The sequence below is a fragment of the Halichoerus grypus genome, chromosome 2 (assembly GCF_964656455.1).
Source record: "Halichoerus grypus chromosome 2, mHalGry1.hap1.1, whole genome shotgun sequence".
In the NCBI taxonomy this organism is placed as follows: Eukaryota; Metazoa; Chordata; class Mammalia; order Carnivora; family Phocidae; genus Halichoerus; species Halichoerus grypus.
The window spans coordinates 204983080-205010720 of record NC_135713.1 but is presented as its reverse complement, the minus strand read 5'-3'; the positions used below and the strand labels follow the sequence as shown (position 1 = coordinate 205010720).

At 49.8% G+C, this 27641-nt stretch overlaps 3 long non-coding RNA genes across 7 annotated transcripts in view; 2 read left to right on the top strand and 1 right to left on the bottom strand.

Moving 5' to 3' along the window:
* Positions 1 to 4: 4 nt before the first annotated feature.
* On the top strand, positions 5 to 9504 carry LOC118537251 (uncharacterized). Its single transcript, XR_004918026.2, has 3 exons — positions 5 to 876; positions 7118 to 7536; positions 7881 to 9504. It is a non-coding gene; the product is annotated as an uncharacterized LOC118537251 (long non-coding RNA).
* Positions 8841 to 27641, bottom strand: part of LOC118537248 (uncharacterized) — a 26079-nt gene continuing 7278 nt past the window's right edge. Inside the window, exons 4-5 of one of the 5 annotated variants that reach the window (XR_013445234.1) lie at positions 13108 to 13820; positions 8841 to 12110 (exon numbers count right to left, since the gene is read on the bottom strand). This is a non-coding gene — a long non-coding RNA (uncharacterized LOC118537248). Of the gene's footprint in view, positions 12111 to 12151; positions 12167 to 12388; positions 13821 to 27641 lie in introns of those variants that run through there. The other 4 variants (XR_013445232.1, XR_004918019.2, XR_013445233.1 and 1 more) reach the window with 4 other exon arrangements.
* The window catches only part of LOC144380899 (uncharacterized), a 5293-nt gene continuing 4971 nt past the window's right edge, over positions 27320 to 27641 (top strand). The window contains exon 1 of the long non-coding RNA XR_013445238.1: positions 27320 to 27567. This is a non-coding gene — a long non-coding RNA (uncharacterized LOC144380899). The remainder of the gene's footprint in view (positions 27568 to 27641) is intronic.

Here is a 27641-nt window from a genome sequence, read left to right as displayed (position 1 = left end):
GGCGGGGCTAGGACGAGGGGCGGAGCGAGACGCCAAAGTGGGTAGCGAGCTGGGCGGGGAGTTCCGCTGAGTTGGAGCAGGCCGGTCCCCGCCCCGGCCTTCTGGTTTTGCGGCTGCCGGGGGCTGCGGCAGGGGCGCTGCCCGGAGGCCTGACCGGCGCCGGAGGTCCGGTGCCTCCTCATTTTTTGTGCACTGCTCAGGAGCGGCAGGCCTCCCCCTGCAGTGCCCTGACCACATTCTCGCCGAGTAATGCAGCTGAGGCGAGTGTCAGGGCTTGGGAGGGGTTGGGTGGAACCGAGCATCATCTTGTCAACACGTCCAGGCCCCGCAATGGAACTGACGTGGGACCAGGTCAGCCCCTCGAGACCAGGAGGGCTGCGTTCCAGCGGGACAGCGCAGTTCCAGCGCCAGCTTTGAAGCCCGAGTGTGATGCACGCTGAGACGCGGGTCCCTAAGAGGGGCGAAGGACTGGAGAGGGCCACCGCGCACGGCCACCCACACGTGATTTCTCCGGCGGTGTCACTGCTGTGCCCTTTGCATTAGTCACCCTGGGTGGCTGCACACTGGATGCTCTGCCATCGCACAGCCCATTCCCGGAACGGCTTTGGAATTTCCTTCAGGGCCAGTTTAGCAGCCACACAAGAACGTCATTGATAACTTGATCACACCTTGTTTTTCGCAAACCATCATTTTCCAACTTGAGCACCCACACTGCTCACTACACTCAGCTCCGACTGGCTTTTGCCTGTTAGTAAAAATCACATCCACCTTCAAAAGATGATTTCAAAAAGAGACATCCCAGGAATGATGAGCCTCCCGGTAGGAGTAAACAGCAGCACCTATGAAATTGGTCTTGCCGAAAACTGACCTGATTTGGTAAGTCTGTAGGTGTAACCACCAATTTACAGGGAACAGAGAACAGAGGAACATGCCAAATGATACCATGGGGAAGCAATTGCCCAACCATCAGCTGTGGGAAACCCTGCATGACAAACACATTCTTTATCAGATAAATTCCAAAGGAAAAAACTGGGGGGGGGGGGGGGCTAAAAGATTGGGAGATCACTGAGCCATATACTTAGGACTCCTGCACTTTTGTCTGTATATAGTACACTTCAATTAAAACTTTTCAAGAAAAACAGACCTGAGACTTCGACCAATTGCAGTATATGAACTTGATTTCCATCCTGATTTTCACAAATAAAGTTTTATGAAACCAGGGAGCTTAAACACTTTGAACATACAATGATACTAAAATATTACTAATTTTTTAGGCGGGATATGGTATTATGGCTAAAATTTTTCAAAGAAGCCCTGTCTCTTAGGGTCATGCTGAAATATTTTGGAGTGAAATGATGTGATGTCTAGGATTACCTTCAAAATAAGCCAGGTGTGGAGAAGGGGGAGTAAAGGCTTAGATGAAATAAGACTGGTCTTAAGTTGATAATTGTTCATTGTATGATTGTGTCCACTGTTGTATATGTTTGTAATTAACAATAATAAAACATTTTTCACAAAAAAAAAAGATGGTCTGTCACCACTGAGGCTAGCAAATCAACACATAATTACAAAAGAGGTATTTGAAAATGTCTCAAGCAATAGTAGTATCGTTGGGATACAAGAACAGACTCCCAAGGAATCTAATTTGAAGGAAACCACACTTGTTTAGATATATAAATTATGGTATGTTTGTTTTTAAATCAGTTTTGTTGCGCAAGTGTCCAAAACCTACAAGAAACTCTACTGAGGGACATACTACAGAGTTAAATGAAAAGAAGCAGTCTCTGTCTGGTTAGCACATGTATGCAGAGCTCTTACTATATGGCAGACCCTGTGTGAGGCATAAAGATGAGTACAGTGTAGAGGGGAAAGCAGAGAAGTCAGGGGATCAGCTTTGGCGGCCAGTGACCAGAACCCCAAAGTAAAAGTGTCATGACAAAATAGCAGTGTATGTCCCTCACCTGTGAATGAGGTCCAGCGCTGGTATGGTGCCTCCATCACCAATATCAATTGCCAGCTCCCCCAAAGGACCATCAGAATAACGTGCTGATGAACCAAACCAAGGCCAAGGTGACTGAAGCAACGACAGCAGGAGAGAGCTCCACCTGGACCAGAGTCAGTCTGGAGACACTCTTGGTGTGTCAGCTGGGGGAGGTCAGGGGGAACATTTCAGGGTGTATGGGTCTCAGCTTAAGTGTTCAAGGCAGGTCTCTCAAAGCTGAGGCCTCAGAAGGACCAGGCCAATGTGTAATGTAGTTGTGGAGGCCTGGTGGACACAACAAGCCGAAGGTGTCGAAGATTCTAGTCTTGTTAAGTAAACAGTTGTCTGATAAACAAGCTGTTTGCCCAAGTGAGCAATCTATCCTCCTGAGAGGGGAGTTGTTTGCCAAGATGAGCCACCTTTTGTTAGAAGACATTATTTGTCATGAGTATCCTGAAGCAAACAGTGAAGCTATTTATTGGTTTACAGTCTTATCTTCCCCAGGCAAGAATTCTAGATGAGGACTCTTCTAGATGAAGAGTCAGTCATGTTGACACAGGAGTCCTGACAGTTAAGCTGTGTGGATTCAGGTGGTCTCATTTCTCATCATCAGGACCATGGGTTCCTTCTGTCTCGCTGCCTTGCCCTTATCTCAGTATCAGCTTGGCCCCCAGCCAGCAGGTAGGAGGAGAGGGCAAAGAGGATGAAACACCCTTCCTCGAACAACACTTTGTCGATGCAGGGTATGTGTGCACACAGAGCAAAGGGCAGGACTGGTGGGACCGTGAAACTCTAGCCGAGATGATGTGGCCTCCCTCGTCTGCAACAGCACCCCTGCTCTCTTCTTCAGACTCTCTTGAAAGTCGTACTAGGAGAGTATTCTAAGACACCCTGAGTGAAGCCCCAGCTCGATGAGCATTTTTATTAGTAAACTCCTCACCTGTCTGTTGTCACCTCTCATTTGGTGGATGGAAGCCTTGATGGGTGCCCTGGGAGGGAGACCGAAGATTCCCAAGTTCTGGCATCCACAGAGAGACCCTCTGGCTCCTTTGGGTCGCTCAGCTGAGTTACCACTAGGAGGTGGAAGCTGAAGCTGCCGTTCCGTGGGGCCACCTCTGGCTGATGTGGTCAGGATGTGGTATCAATGGCCTGCTCACACCTGCCTGGGCACCGACGCTGTGGCTGTTACATCTTTCCCAACAGGATTAACCGGAGCTGGGGACACCGTCCCTGGTCCCTACAGCCACATCTTCTCCATTGCTCTTAGTGCTCTCAGGAGTCATCCCAAGGAAAGCATGGGAAGTTGGTGACACTGAAAGGATTGAGGGTATGGATTAAGGAGGGTCATTGCAGGAAAGACACTGGGAGGCACGTGACAGTCTTAGCTCAAATTTCAGCCTGCAGAGCCCAAATCTCTTCCCCACCACAGCCAAAGAAACAGGAAATAAGGTCTGAATGATCCCTTTGAATGTAACTAAGAGTCAGGGTCAATTAAACATCTAGGCTGTGTGAGAGGCCCAGTGGCACTTAATTTTATTCTCCGGGGGCTCAACCCACCCTGGCATTTGCCCCTTGAAGGTCAGTCAGTCCCAGGGACATGTCCACTCTCCTCCATGTCTGGAAGAGATTACCTTCTCACTTGATGGTAAAAGACAGCCTTGCAAAACATGACAGATTCTCCTGACATGGGCCATCTGGCAAAGTTTCCAGCCTGGAAAAGTATGGAAAATGTAGCTTGCCCCACAGGCACAATTTCCTAATGGAGCTCTGGCAGTCATCCAGTGGCCTTGCGCTAATACCATTGCATCATTCCCAACCTGGGAAAACTTCAGGCCAAGAAGCCAGATCTGCAAAATTATCATCTGACCTGACACATTTCTAAAATACCTCATTTCAATCTGGAGAGGCAAAGCTCCCCTTTCCTTAATTGGTTTCGCTGCTAAAAAGCCTTCCTTCTTCCAGGGCCCTCTTAATGCTGCTGGCAGAATTCTCTTTCAAAACAACACAAACACAAACTTACACCTTGGCTCAAAACCTACATGGATGACAGAAATAAATTGAAGCATCCAAGCCTGTCATCTGAGATCTTCTATAAATCTTGTCCCCAGCTTTCCTTTGTCCAGAATGACTTTCTTTCCACCTCTACTCTGTCTGTTCATTTATTCATCCCTTTGTTAACTCGGCAAACGTTTATTCAGCTCCTTAATTTATTCAGACACCACATTAAGCACAGGAGTGTGGGAAGATACACTATATAAAAGCAGATTTGCCTTCCAGGTGCTCAGCCTACTGCATAGGGCAGACATGGAAATGGGATAAGACTTCCTACATGGAAGCTGTAGCTGGTACGTTCTGTAGCCCTCCCTAAAGCCTTTCCTGTCACCGGTTCTTTTTCTATATGCCTATGAACTTGGCACTTCCACTTAAGGCATACTGCCTTCAATGAGATTGGAAGAGAATCGGGTCTGTGTCCCATCAGATTGTAAGTTGCTTGGGTCCTAGGACCGTATCCATTCATTTTCTTCTCCTTGTCATGGCACCTGCCATTTTCTAGAACCCTATTAAATATTGGATGGGTTGAAGTCATGAGCCTTACATTGGATTGGATCTTTATTCTGAGTGCATTAAACACATCTCTCCATCCCATGGACTGAGCGGAGGCATCTTTGGGGGTGGTGCTCTCCTCACCCTGTTCTGTCCTCTGTGTCACCAAGCTAGGACACCGAGCCTAGGGAAGCAGCCCAGCGTAAGACACTTGCTACCCTGTGCCCTGGGAAGCAGGGCGCTCATCCGATGAGATTTAGGACAACAAAGGAGATGACCTGAGGCCTTTCAGCTTCCAGCTCAGAGACAAACAAATAGCCAACCCAATCATACTTCTTTTTGGTTTGTTTGTTTACAAAACAGAGTCCTCGCTTCTGGGACCCTGATGCAGCTACGGTAAGCTAGATTGGGATTTAGCAAGTTAGCAATCGCTCCCCAGGCTGCTCCTCTGCTGGTCACACAAGATGGAGGTGGGGTTGGCCTAGCAGGGGCAACCGAGTGTCAACAAGGGACACACCAAAGGTCACACAAGATGACACCGAGTGAGGGATCAGAAGCAGAGCACCCTAAATGGGATCAGTGATGCACTTTTCCCAAGGCTACAGAGGGAAGAGAAAGGCCTGCTCCACTTTCAGTCCTGTGGGCAGAGAGTGGACCTCACACAGAAGAGACAGAGAGGGCCCAGATCTCCCCCACTTTCTCTTTAATGTGGATGAAAGAGAGGGCCACCTCAGACCGTGAAATCTCCTGTCACCCCAAAGGCTTTTGGCCATGGTGCGGGGGTGGAGGGGTGTTTCTGTTCAATTCCTTATTTGGAGTGCAACCCACAGCCAGGCATCCCGCAGCTCTGCTTCCAGAATGTTCTGTGACCTCCCGCTGAGAACCACACATCTGCTCATTTCACACCTCGCCGAAAATCCCATCTCTCAGCCCTTCCCACCTTGGCACTGCCCAACTGAACCATCTCTGTAGCCCAGAGCAGCTTTTAAGATCTTTCTCCTCCAAAGGAAAAAAAAAAATGTTTTAAATTGGATGTTGATGGGATTTGGTGTCAGAAAATGTATCTCACAGGGTTGTAAAGCTTAGATAAGAAAATGTTCATGAAGGGCGCCTGGGTGGCTCAGTCGTTAAGCGTCTGCCTTCGGCTCAGGTCATGATCCCGGGGTCCTGGGATCGAGTCCCACATCGGGCTCCCTGCTCGGCGGGGAGTCCAGTTCTCCCTCTCCCTCTGCCCCTGCTTGTATCCCCTCTCTCACTGTGTCTCTCTCTGTCGGATAAATAAATAAAATCTTAAAAAAAAAAAAAAATGTTTGTGAAAACAGTTTGTAAATGGTTAGGCTCTGTGTAAACGCTTCCCATGGCCAGGCGTCCCACAGCTCTGCCTCCGGAACATTCTATAACCATAGATTATTATTACCCTGCCTACCCCTTTGGTTGGTTAGTAGTATCATCCTCTATTTAGATAAGTCCTTCCCCATCTGAAATTTCCCCCAGACGGAAAAATAATACAAAGGGTGCTGATCAAAAGACCAGTCCTCATGTGAACGGCTGTAAGCACAGACCTTACCTCTTTCTTAGTAAACCACCTCCTATAATTACAAGCTACATAGGACTTGAAGGTGTCAGGGAACACAGGCAGAGACAGTTGTCTTACTTAGCTGGGCACGAGAGCCCCTGCCACCCTCCAAGTTCAGAGAACCCACTCCACTCTAAAATGCTAACGTGTGAATGCATAACCGCCCCTAAAAGGGACCACGCCTCCCAGCCCTGCCTCGCATGGTGGCCTCTGTCAGGGCACCATTGCTCTTGCCAAGGCATGACCTGTAGCTGCCTCCAGGACATTGGGGGCGGGGGTAGGTGTTCTACTGCTCCCCAGAAACCACGCTGACGCAAAACCAAGAGCCCGTGCAACATTCCTCCATACCCCAGGGACACAAGGTACGCCCTTGAACTTTACACAGCAGGAGACTTTTTAACCACCAGGCTCAGGAAGCCCCCGCAGCCTGAGGACAAAGACATCACTGTCCTTGTGACCAAGGCTGGCCTCTGTGTCCGGACTGGCCTTATTCAAAGGTTTGGCACGTGCACCTGTCACGGGCAGGCACGCAAAGGACCTCTCTGGGGACCAGCCTCTTGGCAGCTCAGGAGAGTCTTCCAGGAATCCCTGTGATGCTGGCAACCTGAGTTTATTCCATACTCAGGGAAACTGAGGCACAAGGCGGCCAGGTGGTTTAATCCCTACAGAGTATCCAGAACTTTGGAGCCCGGCGACTGTGCCTCTCCCCGCCCACGACATCTAAATATGGTGCCCTATTTAATTTAGTTAAATGAAGAGATCCAGCTGAAAACAAAAACAACTCCTCTGCTGCCGACCAACTATACTGGGCTGGTGCTAGGCGCTTTCCACGCCTCATCACCGATCCTCAGAGGAGCCCATTTTACAGATGGGGCACCGAGGTACACCCAGGGTAAGTAACTTCCAGGGCAGAGAATCTGAACCCAACACTGACTCCAATGCTCACGGGGGTATTTCCATTGCATTAACTTCTCTCTGCTTCACTCAGTTTCTTTGCACTTTGGTCTTTCTTCCAGTTTCCCAGCTTCGAGCTGTGTATGCCCGGGTGTCATGGTGAAAAGCCCATCAGACACAAGCACATAAAGCGTGGGGATGCCAGTTGCGCAAACACCTGATGGATGTGGGTGCCCGGACGTCCTCGGACATTCTGCCAAGCAGGCGAACCAAGAACATCTCTGGCCTTCAAGACTTTCCATATGGGCCCTGAGTAGCAGTTCAAACTGTCTTGACTTATAAATTCTTTAAATAACAAGTGGCAAGATCCTGTATGACTTTTTAATGTTCCATTTATTCTCCCAACCGTCTGTTGTTCTGAGATTTGTAATCGTGGGGCTCCTTGGGTGCCTAGCACATGACATGATGGAGGCAAGAAAAGCTCCACAGCTTTGCAAGCGAGGGATTATGCTGAGTTTTAGAATGCTGAGTGAAGTTAAAGGTACCCATAACTTGGTGAAAATAATAGGGAAGTTTCTTTCTTTTCCTTTCATCCCCCTCCTTTTTTTTATAGTAATCTCTACCCAGCATGGGGCTCAAACTCACAACCCCGAGATCAAAAGTCGCATGCTCTCCCGATTAAGTCAACCGGGCACCCCAAGAATAAGTGAATTTAAAGAAAAAGAAAAGTGGGGCGCCCGGCTGGCTCAGTCAGGAGAGCATGCGACTCTTGATCTCGGGGTTGTGAGTTCGAGGCCCATACTGGGTGTAGAGATTACTTTTAAAAATGTTTTTTTTAACTTATAGAAAAATAAAAAAATAAGTCCACTTATTCTTATGTCCTAGAAGCAAAGACTTGGAGGACAATCGAATCTCAATGCGGAGTAAAGCTTCTTGTCTGATGGAAGACGTTGAACCCACTGGCTTAACTTCTGCAACTCTCGCTTTAAACAGTTGAGCAACTCTGCAAGTTGAAAGGAAACAATGATTTCCCGGCAGTTGGTTCAGACTCAGTTGAAAACAAAAACAAAAACAAAAAAACAACCCTGAGGAAGTTTATGGACTCAGGAAAACCCGAGGGGCCTCCAAGTGGCTTCTGCTACCTCGACCCTCACCCTCAGATTTGCAACACTGGGACCTGGAGCACTTCCAAGACCCCTTCACTCATCTTGACCAAGCCTTTAACGTTGAAGAAGGCTGCATCAGATAATGTTTTGTGAAAGCTTAGCAGTCTTCATGGCCAAGGACAAAACTTCATGTTGAGCCTTGACACCCTGAGTCAGGAACCTTCTTAGCCGAGCCTGGCAGCCCCCATCAGTGGTCTGGCTCACATGACCCAAGTGACAGATGCACCTACAGAATTTCGGACCCCACGACTGCCAGGTGGGTCCTGTTCAGTTTCCGATGTTCCCAGAGATAAAACAATATCCTGGAGCAGAAACAGCACGGGGTTTTTGTTGCTGCTGAGGCCATGATTATCTTCCATTAGGAGCAGCCAGGTTTCATAAACAGAGTAGACCCGGCAACACGGTTCCCACCAAAGCCCACAACAGCAGGTCCAACCACACAAGGGTAATTTTTTTTTTTTTTAAAGATTTTATTTATTTATTTGACAGAGAGAGACACAGCGAGAGAGGGAATACAAGTAGGGGGAGTGGGAGAGGGAGAAGCAGGCTTCCCGCCGAGCAGGGAGCCCGATGCGGGGCTCGATCCCAGGACCTGGAACCATGACCTGAGCCGAAGGCAGACACTTAACGACTGAGCCACCCAGGCGCCCCCACAAGGGTAATTTTAAATTTTTAAAAATTAATGTAATGTTTTAAATAATCAAATAAATATCTGCCCTAGGAGACTCTCCACATGGCACCCACATCCCCATGTCTTCACTCCTAAAGGCCGCCTTTGTTCAGGCATTTGCCCTTGTCCATATTCCGGGGCTCCCGGGGAAGCTGGGTGCTGCCCCAGCTCCAGCAGGTGCACCAGGTGCGGCTAAGGCCTCCCTCCTGCCGGGGACTGGTTTAGGAGTGAGCGTGTCACCCAGTTCTGACCAGTGACGCCTGCAGGGGAGTCTGCCAGGAGGTTCTGGAAGGGTTCCAGCACTCTGACAGAGGAGACACCTGAACAGAAATCCCCTATTTCTGTGTGCGGACACCATTGTGCCAGCTCTCTCCTGGGACAGCTCCAGGGTACTGTGTGCACGAGGGGAGCCAGCGTTCGCTGGGGAGGATGCTGGGGCCACAGAGAAGAGAGGAGGAAGAAGCAGATGGAGTCTTTGGTGACATGCCCTGGTCACGCGTCTGCAAGACGTCGAGGCCTGGGAACCCATCAGCGTCCTCATTGGGCAATCCAGTTTGACGAAGGGTTTTTTCTGTTCCTTGTGGCTAAAAGCAACCTGAGCACATCCTCATTTTAGAAATATGGTTAAATGCAGAAACACATAAAGAAGAAAATAAAAATCACCTATAATCCACCATGCCATAATAACCACAATTTATGTCTTGGTGCTTTTCCATCACTCTTCGGCAGTGCTAATTTTGATGTCTACATTACATAAGTAATACACTTGCTTCCTGTAAAAAAAATTCCAACAGTGCAATTGTCTTATGCAGAAAGGAAAAAGCTGCTGGGGAACCCTCCCCACCCCACCGTCACCTCAGTGGTGGACCCTTTGCAGTGTTTTCTGAGGTATGCTCTGCTCCTGACTGATGAATGCCCGTACATACATAAACTGTAGTGTGCCTCAGATGGGGGTGGGAGAAGGGGAAGTCAAGAAGAGGAAACAGAACGGGACAGGAGCTTCCACTCCCTTCTGCACACAGGGCTGTCCTGGGCAGAGTAACAGAGTGGAGAGATCCTGGGCTTTGAGCAAAAGGATCTGGGTTCAAATTCCTGAGTCACAGTCGAAGGCTGTGTGGCCTTGGGCAGGTCCCTTAACCATTCTGAGACTATGTGCTCATCTGTAAAACAGGAATAAAAATGCCTAACAGAGTTGTTGTAAAGGTTGGAGATAATGTGCAGGGTATGACCATTATTCAAAATACTTGTCAATTTCCTATATCTCTTTCTTGACTCTTCTACCACATCCTGAACATCCTTTTCCCTGCCCTCTGCTGTCTTGCTCCCTCTGCATCAGCCGGGGATTCTTAGTTGCAGACAACAGGATCTGCTATGGCTGATTCAAGCCTAAGGGATTTCTGAAGGGGCAGAAAGCTCACAGAACTGTTGAGACGGCCGGAGATGCAGGCACTGGGTGGGCTTCCAGGAACAATCAACGCCCCGAGTCACACCGAAGAACCAGCTCCCGGCTGCACCTCCCCGGGATTAGGAAACTGCCAAGTCAGGATGTTGCTGCCTTGGCTCCCGCCTCCAGAACCCGGCTGGCTCTGCCAACAATCCATGCCAACAGAACGATGCCCTGTCCCCTGCCTCCACACAAGCCGGTTCCGAATCAAAGTCTCCTGCCGGAGCGCGCAATTAGTTGAATCTAAATCACACCTCTGAGCCCCAGTGGGGTTTACGTGTCTACCTTGGAAAGGGGATACCTATAATCTGGAAATCTGAGTACAGTCAGAGTGTGGAGAGAAGGTTCAAAACCCTTGGGGCAGCCTCAGAGTATGGCGGGGAGTAGATCAAGGATACACGCTTGAAGTCTTGCACCTGTATGCTGGTCCATTGGAGATGGTATCGGGACGTGATCCAGTTCGACCCTAGCTGAGCTCGGATGCGAGAGGCAAAACAAGGAGATCGATCAGGCTATTCCTAGGGGCACAGGTTTTGATGGGTCCTTCACCTTTCACACTTTTAAGAACATGCTCGGGATGGGGTTCAAGACATACTACCCCCAAATATGGCACCTTGGCACATTAAATAGTGCACACTGAAGGGATTTGAGAAAACAGCAGAAGCAGAAAGTCCACTCCCACCTTCCCTGGCTTCTCCTGATACAGGTCATAAAATTCTGCCATGAGAGGTGCCCTCCCTACACCCGGGGCAAAGGAGCATCCTTACCTCCAGTGACAGGGGGATGCCAGGAGGAATCCCAACCAACAGACCTTGCTGAGCTTACCCCAGTTTACCACCTCTTACCTCAGATTCTTCGACCTATCACATTCCTCCACGACCGTCCACTCAGCATCGAACCCCATACAAAAATGTTCAGGTTTGCGGCGCCCGGCTGGCTCGATTGGTGGAGCGTGCAACTCTTGACCTCAGCGTCGTGAGTTCAAGCCCCACGTTGGGGATGGAGATTATTTAAAAATCAAATCTTAAAAAAACAACAACTCAGATTTAACTGTTTCTTCAACTCTTCACTTCCTTATGACAGCTCCCATGTCCCAGAAAACGTCTATTAAATAATCGTGTATGTTTTTCTCCTGTGACTGTCTTTGTCAGTTTCATTTTCAGACCCAGCCAGGGACCCTAAGGGAGTCCAGGGAGACTTCCCCCTCCCTGTGCTTGTCCATTCTAATCTCCAGTTGATGAACTCTCAGGCAGTGTAACAAATGAGCTGAAATTGTTTTTGGTGCAATAAAAGAAAATATTGTCAGTAAGGGGCAAATGTAGCCCGAGGGTCAGTGAGGCCTGGGAAAAGTCCCCACAGTCACATTCCTGAAACTGTTCCTGTTTTTTCTAAGCTGTGGCCTCTTCTCTGGCATGGGATCAGAACGAGTCTGTGCAGCCTCGAATTTGTCTAATAATCCTGCCTTTGCACCGGAGCAAGGGGGCCCAGCAGGTGTGAGCGCAGTTGGCTGATGTCATCCAGGGATCACACACATAGCAGAAGGACGAACCACTACCATGGAAGGGCCCCTCAGGACAAGCCAGACTGGCCCTCTTCTTACGGATGATGTCGTTAATTACCTGCACTTGTAGATGATATTTTGCACTCACTCAGCATGAATGATTTCATCAAATACTCCTTCATTCTGCAGGTGGATAAAAGAAGGGCTGCTTCCTGTCCTGCCAGGGAGCTGGCATCCCTGACAACAGCCCAGTCTGCTCTCCCACAGGGTACGGGCTCTGTTGCGAGCTTTTCCTCCTGCTAATGCACTGACGTGAGCCTCATCGTTTCACCTCCTGAAAGAAGCAGCTGTTTGGGGCGCCTAAGTGGCTCAGTCGGTTGAGCATCTTGACTCTTTTTTTTTTTTTTTTTTAAAGATTTTATTTATTTATTTGACAGAGAGAGACACAGAGAGAGAGGGAACACAAGCAGGGGGAGTGGGAGAGGGAGAAGCAGACTCTCCTCTGAGCAGGGAGCCTGATGCGGGGCTCGATCCCAGGACCCTGGGACCATGACCTGAGCCGAAGGCAGACGCTTAACGACTGAGCCACCCAGGCACCCCGAGCATCTTGACTCTTGATTTCAGCTTAGGTCATGATCTTCAGGTTGTGAGATCGGGCTCCGCACTCGGCATAGAGTCTGCTTAAGATTCTCTCTCCCTCTGCCCCTCCCCCACTCTTGCACACACACACACACACACACACACACACACTCTCTCTCTCTCTCTCTCTCGATAAACAAATAATCTTAAAAAAACAACAACAACAAAAAGGAAGCTGTTTATTCCAGGGTAGGACAGAAGCCTGCAATTCACTCATAACCCCCAAGGAGAGGTGGCCAAGTGATCTTCTAGACTCTCTTTTCCTTCCCCCAATGCTGCAAGCAGAGGCAGGCTCATTTTCCTGCATGTTCATCTAGCTCTTGGGACTCTGCGTGGGAAGACGGCACCACCAGCACTGCCTTCCTCTTATTGAAGGGGATGGGACCGTTACTGGAAGGTACTAGTTATTTCTTTCCTGTTCTAAACCCCCTGGGATTACCTTGCCCGTCAAAGCCTGTGTTCCCTGCGTGCTGTGACAGAGGCAATGATGATGGCAGGAAGCAGGGACCGCAGCATCTAGACGCGCCGCCCCGACGTGTGCCTGCACACACGTTAGAACAGTCAGGTTCCCGAGGCTGCACAATTATAACCTTGACTTAGGAAAGATGACCTGCTCTGGCTGGGGCCAGGGCTCTCCTTAGATTAAATGCCCTTTCTGGAACAGCAGCTGGAAATACCCTGTCTTTTGTTACCTTTGGACCTAGTGGCGCCTGGGATTGTCTTCCGTAACAGAAAAGTGTCCATTGCCACGTGGAATGTGTGGGGCTCAAAGGACAGCCTGACATGGGTGGAGACAAATGGGCCTCATTCACATTCCTTCCCTTCTTCTTCCCTTCTAATTAGGGTGACGGACGACCCTGTTGGAGACAATGTCCGTGTATGCCTGTTGACTCAAGGTAGTTATTCATAATGCCCCCTTATCACTCTCAGAAGTGACCTGGTTGGACGGTAAATTTTAAAATCATTGATTTGTAATTGTCGTTGACAAAGAGGGAGACAAGACCTCTCTGTAGGGATGGACCCCCCTTGAGAGCCTGCCTGGGTCAGAGGCATTAGGTTGAAGAAAGGGGCAGCTTTTCCAAACCCTTCCAAAGAGCTGTCTGATGCATCCACCCATTATGGCTCTAAGCAGCCACACACCCCAGCTCCCAAGGCACTGGGGAGCCCTACCTAAGCCAGGTGCCCTGTTGGCCTTCTCTGTATGCCCAGATTGGAAACATCGCATTACCCCTGCCATCCAGTTGACCCTGCAGCTGACCAAGATGAAATGCTGGTCTTGCTCTTTGGCCTCCAAGCCTCAGGCCTTCTGGTCGTAGGTTCCAGACAACGTCAGTGCCAGGCTGGTGCAGTGACTGGTCTTCTGGTCCTATCAAGGCCAATTCCACCATTCTATGTAGATTCTCACCTAGGGAGATAGGAATAAGAGGGAGGGGCTGGGCAGGGGTCTTCAGGGAGTCTCAAAGATCTGACACCCCCAAACTTAACCCTTTGCCTCCAGCTCCATGGTAATGAAGGCCTGTCTAACCCCTCAGCCCTACAATGTTTCTTCCCACAGGAGATGGCCTGGGCCAAACCCAGGGGATGGGTTTTCCTGAGCAATCACTGGGGACAGGCGAGCTCTATGGAGAACATTCTCATCTAGGGTTTGATCTGTGAAGTTACTCTATAATTCAGCAGCTCTGTCTAAAAGCTGTAGAACACATCGATCACCATTAGGCTGTCAAAACATTCATTCAGCTGATGAGAAGAGCTTATTAGGGCTTTTAAAAATACCAATCTTTTGCAAAGATGTTGCTGGTTTCTGCATGCCCCCGAAAAATGTCTTTGCGCACAGATTAGTTCACTAGCATTTACTGCAAAGAGAGAGAAGCTGGAAACAGAGGGGTAGGTGGTGCTCAACAGACCCAGAGATCACCAATTATGGCATGAAAAGGATGCTAAACATTTAATTTTGTAAAGATGGGGTGTCAACCTGAAATCACGGTCCCAAAACTCCCCCTACCCACAGCCTCACCCCCACTCCCACCCACACTGTCCATGAAGAGGGGTGAATTCCTCAGTCGAAGACTGAGTATCCTGCCTGGTACCTCCTCAGAGGAACAAGAGGGGAGGTCTTGGAAAAGTCTGTGACATTCCACAGTTATTCGAACATGCAGTCGCTGATAAAAATGTGTCTTTGAATTTCAAACAAAAAAAAACCCTAACCTTGTAGCAAATTTATGTTCATGTTAGATCTCAGACTTGTAAAGCACAATACAGAAACAGCGATAAAAATACCAGATTTCGGTTTACCTCTGCCCCAAGTGCCGAGGCCATCATGCTGCTTGCTGCTTGAGGACGCACCGCCCTGTGCCTCCCTCCCTGTTGCCCCCTCTGGAAATTTGAACCTCTCCCGCCTGGTAGGGCTTTTGTCCCCGGATCTGCTCTACGAAATCCCGCCCCGTCCCCCATGACTCAGTTCCCCCACGAAACACCCGGACGCAAAGGTCAGAATTCATTCCCCCTTCCTCCAGATTCTGGGTTGGGTTTTGCTCATACTATTATTCAAGTTCTCAGGAGATTCTGCCTTGGGGGGCAATCCCTCAAGCCCACCAATCCCCTCCAGCAGCACGCCCCCCCCAAAATGGGCTCTTTTGCATCTTTACAGCTCTGTGAATTTTTGTAGGGTTTATAAAGACTTAAGAGTCAAACTCTTTCATTTCTTCCTTTCAGTTTCCTTTCCAGCACAATGAACTGACTTCAAAACAGGCCCTGATGGAGAGGATTTTACATATAAGTGCTCCTGCTTTATTCTGCCAAGTACTCTCAGATACTTGGAAAACATCTCCCACGACCTCTCCCAGTGCTAATTTTGCTCCTTTTCATTTAGGAAACAGTGACTTGTTTTCTGGGTTTTGAAAAGCAAGAGAACACGCTGCTTTGGTGGCAACAACTCAGAGGGTAGTCAGAACTCACAACGTCCCTCTTTTGGGGAGGTGGGCAGCATCCCAGAAGGGCCATAGCCACCAAGCGAAGACCCCAGGAGCCGTTCCCACTCATACACCGTACACAGAGCAGAGAACAAGGGTCTGGTTCCCAAAAGGGTCTGAAACAGGTGGGGTCCTGGAAGAAACCTCCCCTGCCCAAACTTAGCTGCCAAAGGTGAACCCAGAGGGCTTGGGGCTTTAGGCAGATAATACAACCACAGAAATGCTCTGCCCGACATTCCCCACGTGAAAAACCCACAATTGCATTTAGCAGTTTATTGGTAGCTGGTGGACATCAGACCCAGGAAAGAGCCAGAAGGGGATAGTTTTATGGAGTGAACACTTACAGACAAAACAAGAAAACAGCTCTGAAGTTAGGAACTGGGAAGAGCTTTGTTGCCGCGGTTTATGGCTGTAGGGCTCCAGAAGATGCGAGCCCACTGGGACTTACTTAATGGTTTGAATTTGTGCCTGACTCCTGAATCCGGAGGTGGGGTGGAGGGGAGCAGCTCCCAGGACCTCTACGATAATGTCATTTATCACAGACACCCAAGTGGGCCACACGGTTTTGTAAAAAAGGTCCCACTTGGGACGCCTGGGCGGGTCAGTCCACTGGGCGTCTGCCTTCGGCTCAGATCATGGTCCCAGGGTCCTGGGATCGAGCCCCGCATCGGGCTCCCTGCTCCTGGGGGCGCCTGCTTCTCCCTCTCCCTCTGCCTGCCACTCCCCCTGCTTGTGCGCTCTCTGTCAAACACATAAATAAAATCTCAAAAAAAAAAAAAATGGTTCCACTTAAGGCAGGGATGGAACACAGACACTGGCCCCTTCCTCCCACCTGGGGAGTATTCCGGGCCTGTGCGTTAGGATAAGAGGTTGTGTTCACGCGCAGTCAGGGGCAGCTAAGGCATAAGGTGGGGACGGTAAGAACCACTGACTCGTGTTGAACTGCGTCGCACTCACGGGAAGCACAGAGGCCTTCAGGATCTTCACTTCGGAACTGTGGTTTGTCCCCAAGACAGTGATACCCTCAGCCTGGCGGGATTTCAGGGGCAGGTGAGCAGACAGACAGACTCCCCCAGGCTGGTATCTGCTCCTAACTACTTCTTTATCCTGTCTGTTGCTGCAGGTGCGTTTTGGGTGCGTTCAGCCTGTGACCCAGGAGGTACCCAAGAGCAGGTGTGTGGCAGGGAAGGCAGGGGGTTGGGGCGGAAGAAACCCGTGGCCGCTGTGCACTCCGAGGTCCTGTGAGGAGGGGCAGCGCTGCCCCATCTCGGACACGCGGGAGAAGGAACATCTAGGGATTGTAATTTGTTTGTTTCACCTATTTAAAAAAAAATCCATTGTGAAGCATCCTTTTATTTCAACATTTGGACTTTAAAGTTGGATCAAGGGGCGCCTGGGTGGTTCAGTCGTTGGGCGTCTGCCTCTGGCTCAGGTCATGATCCCAGGGTCCGGGGATCGAGCCCCGCATCGGGCTCCCTGCTCAGGGAGGAGCCTGCTTCTCCCTCTCCCACTCCGCCTGCTTGTGTTCTCTCTCTCACTGTCTCTCTCTCTGTGTCAAATAAATAAATAAAGTCTTCTAAAAAAAATAAAGTTGGATCAAAATTTTAAGCAGAAAAATCTGTTTTTCTGGATAAGAAGAAGATTGTTCTACAGGCCTGGAAAGAGCATGGGAGTTTCCAAGGGGAGTGACAACAGGTGGCGGTCCACTCAAGGCTTAAGTGGTTTTTATTTTTGTTTTTTTTAAGATTATTTGAGAGAAAGAGAGTGAGAGAGAGAGAGAGAGCATGAGCAGGGGGAGGGGCAGAGGGAAAAGCAGACTCCCCACTAAGCAGGGAGCCTGACCTGGGGTTCATTCCCAGGACCCTTAGATCATGACCCGAGCCCAAGGCAAACACCCAACCGACTGAGCCGCCCAGATGCCCCTTAAGTGCTTTTAATTATTCTTTTTGAACATACACCATCAGGAGCTCAACACAGGGCTCAATCCCACAACCCTGAGATCATGACCTGAGCCAAAACCAAGAGTCTGAAGCTTAACCAACTAAGGTACCCAGGGGCCCCTGCACATATGTTTTCAATGGAGAAAACAGGACCATACTGTACATCATATTTTTAAGTAATCTTTTATTGAAGTATAGCGTTCAAGCAAAATGACAGATCCTCAGCAAACGGGTGGATATCTCAAAAAGATGCACCTGTGTGACCACAGCCCAGCCAAGAGCTCTCCCATGACCACCCCCCAGAGGCCCCTCACCCTCTTCCCGGTCACCCACATCCCAGAGGGAACCTCTTCTTCTACACCACAGCCTAGGGTTCCTGTCCATGACCTTCACAGATGAAATCACACCATTTGCACACAGTATGCTTCCTTTTCTACGGAGCGATCCTTCACACACAGCCAAGAGCCCAAACTCGAGGCGTGTTTTCACGTTTGCACACACTGATGAACTGTCCTGAGAAGGTAAAGATAAGGATCGGGTCCCGCAAGCACCCTCCCTCCCCAGAATAACCGGTTTTCTGACCTCTTGTCACCGCAGAGTGACTTTTGTCTGATTTGGGACTTCGTGTCAATGGAATCCCACAGTTCTCGGAAACCTTTTTCCTCACTCACCACAATACCAGGAGCTCCTTTCCAACCGTAGAGCCCTCCCACAATCTGTTTACTGGATCGCCCCTTTCTGTCTCTGGTTGCTTCCAATTTCTGATTAATTTTGAGATCAAAGTATCTGAGACACATCAGGCTTCTCTGAGTCACAGAGGCTGGCCTGCCAGTGGTCAAAATCGACATACTCACAGGCAGGGTCCTCGCGCTGGGTTATCACGCCCCCCGCCCCCCCCACCCCCGCCCCCGCCCGGGCCAGGGCAAGCGGCAGGTCCAGCCACTTCCCCTTCTGGAACTGATAGGAAGGAGACTGTCCCCCCCCGAAACAATTGTTCTCTCAGGCTATTGCCTGTCCCTGCAGCCGGGCAACCGAGGGGGCCTTTCCTCCCAGAGCTCGGTCAGCCAATCTAATTACTCCAGGGGGTAAATCACCGAGCAGAGCTTCGTGTTCCAAGACAGGAACTTTTCTCATGGGTGCTCTGGAAGACAAAGAATGTTCCTGAATGCAAACCAAGTAAACAAGTCCACACCTCTCTTCTGGGTAACTGGACAGAAGTTAAAACCAAAGCAGTTTGCCTGCCGTCGGTTCCAACTATTGTGTTTGCCCGGAAAGTACGGAATTAGGAAGCACGGGAGCCCGGCATATTCCAAGGAAAATGTTTGCAAGCTGACAAATCATGATGAAGTATGACGCCACTTTAAGAAAATGTGCACACTGGGAGATGAGCATTTCATGCCTTCAGTGAACGTAGCGGGTAACGGCCGGCTACTGGGTGGTGAGACTGAGCGCGGGAAGCGGGTAGCTGCCGAGGACTTGCCGGTGATTTGGTTCCTTGTACAGTATGTGAAGCGGTACCCACTTCTAGTGCGGGACATAGAGCGTAAACGCCACAGCAAGTAAATGGAAAGTATGGCTTTGAATAGTGAGTTTTAGTTCTTTCTCCTTCAGAGGGAAGCTGTTAAAAACTCTGCTCAAACAGCCTTTGTGACAGTGTCACAGAATTTTCTTGGGATGACCACAGTTCTACCAGAACTGGGATGACAACTCATTTGGGATAGGAGATGCCACGGTGCACACGATAATCTGTAAAACCGGGGTCCCCTCCCTCTGGCCCCCGTCATGTCCCGGGGGGAAGAGCGAGAGCCGCCTGGCACCAGGCCGCCCTCCCTGCCTGTGTCCAAGATGCACAGGTGACCCGGCTGCAGGCCTCGGGCTGTGCTGACACCTCGACTGGGCAGTCGGGGACTCGGGCTGAGGGTGCAGGGACAGCTGGGCCATGCAGGCTGCGTCACCACCAGATCCCACTGCATGCTGAGCCAACAGGCTGGAGGAAAACTGCAGAAGTGGGAGGACGTGTGGAAGGGTGTGGGGTGAGGGGGCTGAAAACAATGACATAAATCTCAACCCCAAATTGAGGGAGAGGGAGAAGTGGACTCCCCGCTGAGCAGGGAGCCCGATGTGGGGCTCGATCCCAGGACCCCGAGATCACGACCTGAGCCGAAGGCAGACGCCCAACCGACTGGGCCACTCAGGCACCCTAAAAAGGACTTCTAGGACCTTCTATAAGAGAAGTCTGTGTGCCATTGTTGCCAGAAGGTCAGGAAGAGCCCCTCTCACGGCGCTCAGTGCTGACGGGCCCCCCGGGCTGGGCTGCCCGCTGTGTGCGTCGCGACAGGGACTTCTGGGCTGCCCTGCAGGCTTCCCGTGTTCTCGTCCTCTCTCCCCTCCCATGTCCTCATTAACGGAGTCTAACCGAGAATGGAAGTACATAATAGATATTTTGTATTTCTCATACTTGTAATTATTTCTATTTCATTAGCTTAAAAGCAGCCGAGTGAGACTCTTCACTGCCTGGCACTGTGGGGGTCAGGCGAGGCCCAGCCGTGGGCCTCTGGCAGTGGCCGTCCCTCTACCCCCGTCCCCCTATCTAGAAGGTACAGAAAAGAACCATTCGGCCTCAGAAACCTGTTGTTCGAAGGTGTAGTAAATGAGATGAAGGTGAAGCGCCAGGCCCGGCCCCTTGGGGGGTAAGGGGTCCTGAGGTGGAAGCTACTTTCTGCTTGTTCTGTCCCCTGGGGGTCTACGGGGTGCTGGGCCGAATGAAGACTCCTCACCACTGCCCCAGAATCTGAAGGCATGGAAGCTCCACCATGGGCAGCTGGTTTTCTCCAGGACAGAAGGGACTCCTTCCTGGTAAATCACAGCCCAGGGGGCATTAACGAGCGCCCGTAGGTGACAGGCGGACGCCTGCTCCCGGAGCGCCGTGGACAGGACGGGCGGGCACAGGTGCTCACAGGAAGTTAGCTGCGGGGTGAGGCGAGGGCACAGCAGGGGGAAGCTCCGGGGACTGGAGGCCGGGGGGCTTCTTGTCTGACTCTAGAGCAGACCTGAGTAATTTCAACTTCCCCTCACTTGGGAGGAGGGAAGTGAATTCCCTTGACTCCCAACAAAATTAGGTAAGAAGAAAGCCAGTGAACGGGCCCAGGATAAGAGGGGTTTTTTTTGTTTTTTTGGTGGGTTTTTTTTGGGTACTGTTTGATTTTCTGAACTCCCTTATCTGCCTAAAAGCAGAGCCTCCTGAAAGAGTTCAAGTGTCAGGGCGCCTGGGTAGCTCAGAAGGTCAAGCGTCTGCCTTCGGCTCAGGTCATGATCTCAGGGTCCTGGGATGGAGCCCCACGTTGTGCTTCCTGCTCAGCGGGGAATCTGTTTCTCCCTCTCTCAAAGAAATAAATAGAATCTTTAAAAAAAGAATTCAAGTATCATAAATGCCCTTCCCAGGCTGGAATCGCAAGCCGAGAAGATGGACTCCTATCAGCAGAGGAGAGCAGTCTACATCCAGATGAGAAATCAGCCTTGTCACAGAACTATCACATCTACCACCTATTCTAAAGGCTCACTCACCTTTCCTAAAAGTCTTGCTTTCCTGCACGTGTCCTTCTCCTCTCCCCTCCCCTTCTTAAGATGGTAGATGAGCCCTCAATTCTAAGCCTCCTCTAGGCACATGTTTCTGTGAACTCCACTACAAATCTCCCTTTTTCTTGCTAAACTGTCTTTGTCAGTTTAATTTGCAGGCCTCCAAACAAAGCACCTAAGAGGGTAGAGGAGTTCATACCTCTCTCCTACTAGTAAAGAAAAAAACATGCAAGGACACTTGTTAAGGATGGTGACGCAGCTCCATCCAGGACCCTCACGATAGGCTGATGGGTGTAGGGACCGTATGCTGGGATTTACAGTCGGGGAGAGAGATTGGGCTCAACTCCGAGTGCAGCGGGGACAGGCAGGAATTTATAGCCAGGGAGCACGGGAGTGGAGCAGCGAATGGAAAATCACTAAGAGGAAACGTAGAGGTTAAGGGGGCTCCTGGCTAAACTGATCTAGCGGGATTCTCGCTGAAGGCCAGCCAGGGTGTCAGGCATCACCCAGGGGCCAGTGGAGGATGAGGAACCCGGTCAGACATCCGGGAAGCAGAGGGGGCTTCTGGTGAAGCTGACTTAGCAGGGTTCTTGCTAAAACTGGATTTTATAAGGAAGTGCATGGACGGGCCTAGGAGATGGTCTAGGAGCCTGACTGAAGTTTGGTCAACAGCCCTGGATAACAAAGCTCTCCACAAAGGTAGAAGAAAGCAATGATAAGCATTCAACCACAACGTGAGGAGCACCCCACGAAACCCACTGAAGGAACCAAAACACAGAAAACACGATCTGTGATAGAGCTAAGCAGCTGCCGTAAGACAATGGGTCCTCGTGTAGGTTTGCAATTAGTCAGGTGACAGTGGAGTGGGGCTGTCCCCTCCCAGGACACTGACAGCATTATCCTCCTCACATTTCAAAGGGGAGGCTCTCTGGTCCTAGGGAAGACATTCCTGAGTTGTGAGATGGGCCAGAGACTAATTTAGCCACGAAACAGATTAGCATACTTGTGAGAAGGGCAGAGAAAGAAAGGCGGAGAGCAAAGGGAGAGAGGGCGGGGGAGGCTCTTCCGTTGTTTCTATACTTTTAAACAATGGCTTATTTTTACAGGGTCTCAGATCCTTTTTTTTTAATTGAGATATAATTGGCATATAACATTATATGAGTTTCAGGTGTCCAGCACCATGATTCAATATTTGTATATATTGCAAAATGATCACCACACCCGTCACTCTTCCCTGGTTTTCAACAGGGAGAACGAGACCTCCAACTTTTTGTTTGTATTTGTCCTTTCACGCAGTACAGGATTACTGAAGCCAGACTCCGGAATACCAGGAATGTCCTGGAATTCTTCTTTTTCCAGCTGCTTTTAATCACCCGTGTTCTCTGAGACCAAGGAACGAGGACCACCGACAGCAGCTGGGTGTACGGCTGCCCCTCCTCGCCTGAGATTCCCAGACCTCACTGGTGTGCCTGGCCCGCCGGAAGTGACAGAACCACCCATACGGCTGGCACACGGGGCTCACGCTTTTCCCGTGGGAAGTCGAGTTCCCAAATGTGACACTTCTGGCATCAGCTCTGGATTAGACATATCTAATCATATCCTGTAAGGAAGGAGGACAATTCACTGATGACGCACCTGGCTCCTTAGCTGGGAAGAGTAGGGGGACATCACGAGGCATTACGGCACTGTTTGATCGCTGCCAGGAGGCGGCTGTGGACAAGGCCCATCTATCAATGTCAAATTTTTTGCAAATTGTGATGGACTCTGCCAACTTATATATGAAGGTCAAATCTTGGTTTTTGCTCCAGAATCAGGTGCGAGACCTTGAACAAGTTGCTGAATCTGAGCATCCGCTGCTGGGCTTCCCATCTATCTCCTGCCATTACTGATTGCTAAATAAAACCAAACATGGATGACGCTCACCAAAAGGCATGGGGCGCTCGTGAAAGCACTCAGCTGTGTTCACTCCTTGAGCAACTTGAAGCACTTCCACTGGAAGGAAGCGCCAGTCCACAGGCACGTGTCTGCCTCACGTGGCCTGTGGGCCCAGCCTCTGCTCAGAGAACATGTGTTGACACGAGTCAAAATGGCTATGAAGGGGAGAACAGACCCCCAAATGTGTCTCTTTGGCATATTATCTTAAACTGGTTATTTTTAAGAAACTACAGTCACAGGAGGAGCTCTTACCCTTTAGTAAGAGACATTTCGTTCTGAGGGAAGTCTCCATGTGTGGGGGTGTCTCCTGAGGTCTCTGGAAACTCATCAGTGGAGGTGTGAACTTAAACCCTAACAACACCCTCACCTTGTTCTTGGCGCTTTTCCCGATCACCTCCACAACTGACCCCCCCCCCAACATCTCCTATGTCTTTAGCTGGAGGTGGTATTTAAGGTGATGGCTTTGGCCATTTGGGGGAGTAACTGTTTTTCCTGCCATGTATATAGGAGGTATGCATGTTATTAAACTTCCGTTTTTCTCCCATTAATGTCTCATGTCAATTTAATTATCAGCCCAGCCGAAGAACCGCAAAGGGCAGAAGGAAACCTCTTCCACCCCCGCAGCCTCACAGGGTGACCTCAGCTAACATCTCTGGCCAACTCCTCAAGCAGCCACCCTTCCGCCCCCTCCCCCACACCACTCCTCCCATGAAGGAAGTTTCCTTTTTGCCAAACTCTTCCAGGGCAGATCCCTGGTCAGAGTATCCTCCCTGGTGGGGTGGCCCCCTACCCCCACAATCATCCTTAACAAGATGGTCTGTTTCCTAAGTCTGGATCTGTTTCTTTATTTGACACTGGGCAGCAAAATGGCAGAGGCCTCAGTGGGGAGACCACTGACTTTGGAGTCAGGCAGCACCAGGTTCAGGTCCTTGGCCCACTGCTAGTTGACTCCTGCCGTGTGGCCTTTGCACTTGCTGTTCCTGCCACCTGGAATGCCCTTCCCTCTTCATTCCTGGCCCACTGCTTCTTGTGATTCAGCTTTCAGGGCAGACACCACCAGTGAGGCCTTCCCTCTCCTCCAAGCCAAAGTAGGAGCCCCAACAGCACTCAAAGCAGGGACCTTCCCCAAAGGCCTCTTCTTTGTGTGTTCTATGTGATGGTTTGTTTTGTTTTTTTTGGGAGGGGTTGTTCCTCAACTAGAAAGCCTGCTCCAGGGCTGTGGTGATGGCCTTGCTCCCCCTGTATCCCCAGGGCCTAGCATGGTGTCCAAGTGTGTGACCCACATTTGTGAATGAGAAAGTGGACACTAGCCTGTGACCCTAGGCAGTCACTGGCCCTCAATGAGCCCACTCCCCCCACATAAGAGATTCAGGGAGATCAGATTTGCAAATTTTTGGCACCTACTGGACCTGTGATAAATTTTGCTTACTATTCTCTCTCAATTATACAACATTCCTTTCCTCTCAAAGTTTAGAGAACATTCAAACTAACCTCAAAAGGACTAATCAAGGTTAGATTAGGACAAAGATTCTATGTTAGATTCCTGGACCATCTCCTAGGCCTGTCTGTGCACTTCCTTATAAAATCTAGTTTTAGCAAGAACCCAGCTAAGTCAGTTTCATCAGAACCCGCCCCCCCTCCCCTTGCCTTCCTGGATGTCTGATCAGGTTCCTCATCCTTCACTGGCCCTGGGGTGATACCGGACACCCTGGCTGGCCTTCAGCCAGAATCCGCTAGGTCAGTTTAGCCAGAAGCCCCCTTACCCTCGACATTTCCTCTTAGTGATTTTCCATTCACTGCCCCGCTCCTGCTCCCTGTCCCTGCTCCATTTGGAACTGAACCCCATTCTATACTGAGGTCTCTTTTCCTTTATTGCAATAGTTCTGAATAAAATCTGTTTTTACCACTTTAATCCAGCTCTGATTTTTGACAGCTGGGAGGTTTTTAAATTATCTTTCATGTGACTTTAGTTTTATTAGACCAACAGTAGAGATGTTCATCATTGCCTCTTGCTCTACCTATCTATGGAACAGGCCTCACTGAATCCAGCTTACATATGAGAGAGGCCTTGGTGCACAGACTGTAAGAAATCATGACCACTACATGCTGTGTCAGGAAATTCTTCCTTAATATAGGAAACTGGCTCATAAATATGTATAGATACCGCTAGTAATCACAACTGGGCATGTGTCAGACAAATTAAACCTACATCCAAGTCTACCATCAATGGGAGATGCACCAAGCAACCAAAAATGCCCTCCCTTACTCCTCAAAGTGTGGTCCCCGGACCAGCAGCACCAGGGAACTGGTGAGAAATGCAGAGTCCCAGGCCCCACCTCAGTCCCACTGCACCAGAATCTGCATTTGACAAATCAGGGGATTTGTGCGCAGGTTGTTTGGGAAGCGCTGAACTAGACAACACTTCCCTTTATGTTCTTAGAACCAAAATGCAACAAGATGCATTCTTAAGCAAGTCAGATATGATGTCTAGGTCAAAGAGAGGGTATAAAACACTGATCTAGGGGCACCTGGCTGGCTCAGTTGGTGGAGTGTGCGACTCTTGACATTGGGGTTCTGAGTTTGAGCCCTACGTTGGGTGTAGAGATTACTTAAAAATCAAATTAAAAAAAAAAAAAATTGGTCTAAACCTAGCTTGGGACAGAGCCTTTTTCTGCCTGATTAAAATCATAGCCTCCTTCTGGGAAGATTGGCATCCCCTTGACATAATGTGAAAGGAACTTCCTGGGAAACCAGTTACCTACCCACCCAATTGTCAGGTCTTCAGCCAGGATTCTTTTTGTATTTGCCCTGACAATAATCCAACCTTTATATTTTCCTGTAAAATATAGAATTCCTAACGAAAACTGAACTTCTGAATTGGCCTAGCAGGGCCTCTCCCTTGCACGTGATTGTAACAAAACCATAACAACATCCTCCTAACTGCATTGTCTGAAAAGCCTTCTTTCACACATCTAAGAAACAAGCGGAATGGATACATGACGTCATGTGGTTGACCCTGTGCAAAGTTAGAGGTAATGTGGTTGACCTTGTGTAAAGTTGGGCCGAGAAGCTATGGGCCATGTGGGAACAAGAATTAGCGACCAAAGAAAGCTCCACCAAAGAAAGAGCAAGACAACTAGGGGAGAACAAGAAGGAAATGAAAAGGGTCTTGCAAGGTGAGGCCGGGGGGCAGCTAAGCACTGTTACCTGCAGGACAACACGGAATGCTGATCCGAACAGAATTCACACAGGATGATTGTACTGGAGGATGCCGAAGGGGAAGCGGAGGGGGGTCTGTGAGTGCTTGGCCTGAATCCACCACAAAGGAAGTCGACAGGCAAGGCTTAATTAAAATGAGGAGTCAAAAGGAAAAGCACAGGGGCGCCTGGGTGGCTCAGTCGTTAAGTGTCTGCCTTCGGCTCAGGTCATGATCCCAGGGTCCTGGGATCAAGCCCCGCATCGGGCTGCCTGCTCAGCGGGAGGCCTGCTTCTCCCTCTCCCACTCCCCCTGCTTGTGTTCCTGCTCTCGCTATCTTTCTGTCAAATAAATAAATAAAATCTTAAAAAAAAAAAAAAAAGGAACAGCACATACACGATAGTCGGAAGTGGGGAGATGAGCGCACTTGGAAGACAGAGCAATGTGAAATGGTTGTCGAGGGCAGGCCCCCGGCAAGCGGGGTGCAGGGAGCTGCTGTTCGGTACCAGCCTTTTAATCCTCTGAGCTCTAAAACTTGTGCATTGTTGGGGCACCTGGGTGGGGCAGTCGGTTAAGCATCCGACTCTTGGTTTCGGCTCAGGTCATGACCTCAGGGTTGTGAGATCGAGCCCCGCACTGGGTTCCACGCTGGGCACGGACCCTGCTTAGGATTCTCTCTGCCCCTTCCCCACCTCTCTAAAAACAAACAAAAACTTGTGCATTGTTACTTTAGGAAAGAAATTAAAAATGAAAGCAAACACTAAGCAGTGCTTACACATATGTAAAAAGCAACTGGAGGAAGTAACCCCTTTATTTCGTTTAGACTTCTTAATATTTCCTATCTCCTCCGTTAACTTTCAAAGGGGTGCGGTGATTGGGAACAGAGATGGCATAGGAGTGAAGGGGGTTTATGGGAGCTTTGCCCATACGTCTCCGGGATGGATGACAACCGAGTCAAAGTTTCAAAGGGGCACGAAAGTCGGGAGTTTGACTTTAGAAAATGTGTTCCACGGGGACAGCCGCAGGGATGGAATATGGCTTACGGAGCCTCTAGTGGAAGTCAGTATTAAAAGCCCAAGTCTGGTTTTAACAAAGAATGTGTTGTTCAAGGAAAGTAAGAGCCTTATTTTAATTCCATACGATAATCTGAAGGTTTTGCTGCTGGTGGCCGAAGGTCGAAAGCAGCGTTGCGTAACCGGGACAGAACCGCACAGCTGCCAGGCCCCAGACACGTGACCTCCCCCGGGCTCATTCGGCTCCGTTTTTAATTACACTTGCAAGAAAAGAACTAGTTTTCTGCTGCAGTTGCATAATTGATCTGAAAAAAATATCGGCACGAAGAGTCGTTTTAAACACAGTCATTATGTGTGACCACGTAAAACCAAAACAGGCCTCGACCCTGTGAAGCTCAGACGAGAATGTCCTTTTTGTTGTCTTCTTGGTAGTAATTTAAATGACACAGATCTACTCTTTGTTGCAAAAAACAAGAAGTACACGGTTCCTACGAGGTGGCAACAGGCTAGAAAACGACGACGGGTGAGTTCCACGACGGAGGCACGCCTGCGTGCCCGGGGCCCAGGGTCCTTGCCACGCTGACATGGGTCGTCTGC